The sequence below is a fragment of the Mandrillus leucophaeus genome, unplaced genomic scaffold (assembly GCF_000951045.1).
Source record: "Mandrillus leucophaeus isolate KB7577 unplaced genomic scaffold, Mleu.le_1.0 Scaffold35, whole genome shotgun sequence".
In the NCBI taxonomy this organism is placed as follows: domain Eukaryota; kingdom Metazoa; phylum Chordata; class Mammalia; order Primates; family Cercopithecidae; genus Mandrillus; species Mandrillus leucophaeus.
The window spans coordinates 1370743-1372943 of NW_012103698.1; the positions used below are offsets into that span (position 1 = coordinate 1370743).

A 2201-nucleotide genomic window follows, 5' to 3' on the forward strand; every position below is an offset into this window, starting at 1 on the left:
CTGGTCTTGAACTCCTGGGCTCAAGCAATCCTCCCTCCTTGGCCTCCCAAACTGTTGGGATTACAGGCGTGAGCCACCATATCTAGCCAGCTGTATGTTAAAAAAAACCAAAACACCTGAATGCATAATACAGGGGCTACTATTCTGGGGTCCCTGGATGGGCTTTAGAGTCCATTAACTCCCTCAAACAATATGAACAATTTTAATTTTTCTACAGAGACAGTTCATAGTTTCCATCAGATTCTTGCAAAGGGGTCTGTGACTCAAAACCACTACCTAATCTATCTACTGTCAGGGCTCTTTTTTTTGTTTTTATTTCTTCTTAAAAAAAAGTGGGGGGATACACGTGCAGAACGTGCAGGTTTGTTACACAGGTATACAAGTGCCATGGTGGTTTGCTGCACCTATTGACCCATCCTCTAAGTTCCTTCCCCTCACCCTCCAGCCCACAACAGGCCCTGGTGTGTGATGTTCCCCTTCCCATGTCCATGTGTTCTCATTGCAACTCCCACTTACAAGTGAGAACACGCAGTGTTTGTTTTTCTGTCTCTGTGCTAGTTTGCTGAGGATGATGGCTTCCAGCTTCATCCAGGTCCCTGCAAAGTACATAATTCCATTCCTTTTTATAGCTGCATAGTACTCCATGGTGTATATGTACCACATTTTCTTTTCTTTTTAAATCTCTGAACAGTGGATTTTGTTACTTTTATGTTGATTTTTATTATTGGTTTATTTTATTATACTTTAAGTCCTGGGATACATGTACAGAATGCGCAGGTTACATAGGTATACACGTGCCATGGTGGTTTGCTACACCCATCAACCCATCATCTACATTAGGTATTACTCCTAATGCTCTCTCTCCCCTAGGCCCCCACCCAGCAACAGGCCCTGGTGTGTGATGTTCCTCTCCCTGTGTCCATGTGTTCTCACTGTTTGACTCCTACTTATGAGTGAGAACATGTGGCATTTGGTTTTCTATTCCTCTGTTAGTTTGCTGAGAATAATGGTTTCTAGCTTCATCCATGTCCCTGCAAAGGACATGAACTCATCCTTTTTTTATGGCTGCATAGTATTCCGTAGTATATATGTGCCATATTTTCTTTATCCCGTCTATCACTGATAGGCATTTGAGTTGGTTCCAAGTCTTTGCTAATGTGAACAGTGCTGCAATAAACATATGTGTGACTGTGTCTTTATAGAATGATTTATAATTCTTTAGGAATATCCCCAGTAATGGGATGGCTGGGTCCGATGGTATTTCTGGTTCTAGATCCTTGAAGAATCACCACAGTCTTCCACAATGGTTGAACTAATTTACACTCCCACCAACAGTGTAAAAGCATTCCTATTTCTCCACATCCTCTCCAGGATCTGTTGTTTCCTGATTTTTTAATGATTACCATTCTAACTGGTGTGAGATGGTACTCATTGTGGTTTTGATTTGCATTTCTGTAATGACCAGTGATGATGAGCTTTTTTTTATGTTTGTTGGCCACATAAATGTCTTCTTTTGAGAAGTGTCGATTCAGAACCTTTGTCCATTTTTTGATGGGGTTGTTTTTTTCCTGTAAATTTGTTTAAGCTCCTTATAGATTCTGGATATTAGCCCTTTGTCAGATGGATAGATTACAAAAATTTTCTCCCATTCTGTAGGTTACATGTTTACTCTGATGATAGTTTCTTTTGCTGTGCAGAAGCTCTTTAATTTAATTAGATCCCATTTGTCAATTTTGGCTTTTGTTGCTATTGCTTTTGATGTTTTAGTCATGAAGTCTTTGCCCATGCCTATGTCCTGAATGGTATTGCCCAGGTTTTCTTCTAGGGTTTTTATGGTTTTAGATCTTATGTTTAAGTCTTTAATTCATCTTGTGTTAATTTTTGTATAAGGTGTAAGGAAGGGGTCCAGTTTCAGTTTTCTGCATATGGCTAGTCAGTTTTCCCAACACCATTTATTAGAGAATCCTTTCCCCATTGCTTTTGTCAGGTTGTCAAAGATTAGATGGTTGTAGATGTGTGGCATTATTTCTGAGGCCTCTGTTCTGTTCCACTGGCCCACACATCTGTTTTGGTACCAGTACCATGCTGTTTTGGTTACTGTATCCTTGTAGTATAATTTGAAGTCAGGTAGCGTGATACCTCCAGCTTTGTTCTTTCTGCTTAGGATTGTCTTGGCTATATGGGCTCTTTTTTGGTTCCAT

At 40.1% G+C, this 2201-nt stretch overlaps 1 protein-coding gene across 1 annotated transcript in view; it reads right to left on the reverse strand.

Moving 5' to 3' along the window:
- The window catches only part of GANC (glucosidase, alpha; neutral C), a 111487-nt gene that overhangs the window by 57471 nt on the left and 51815 nt on the right, over positions 1-2201 (reverse strand). The gene's annotated exons all lie outside the window — the stretch shown is intronic.